Source organism: Penaeus monodon, chromosome 28, assembly GCF_015228065.2.
Source record: "Penaeus monodon isolate SGIC_2016 chromosome 28, NSTDA_Pmon_1, whole genome shotgun sequence".
Classification (NCBI taxonomy): domain Eukaryota; kingdom Metazoa; phylum Arthropoda; class Malacostraca; order Decapoda; family Penaeidae; genus Penaeus; species Penaeus monodon.
The window spans coordinates 9,686,575-9,686,869 of record NC_051413.1 but is presented as its reverse complement, the minus strand read 5'-3'; positions in this window follow the sequence as shown (position 1 = coordinate 9,686,869).

The window sequence follows — 295 nt, the reverse complement described above, 5'->3', positions numbered from 1 at the left end:
CCCGGTGCCTCATTGTTTGCTCCTCGAAAGCGCCTTTAACACGCCCTTGGCACCTATCGATTCCTATATCCGGGTGCCATAAGCCAGACCCCCACTCGTCTTAGCGTCGCGTCTCAAGGAGCAATCATGGCGGGCGGGACGCGGCCTCTCTCGATCTGTCGCTTTTTCGTTTTTCTTGCCAGCTTTTCTCGTTTTTTTACCGCTTTTTTCGTTTTCTTGCTGTTTTCTTGTCGTTTTTCTCGTTTTATTACTGTGTTTTAATCGGTTTCTTGTTTTTTTTTCGTTTTCTTGTAGG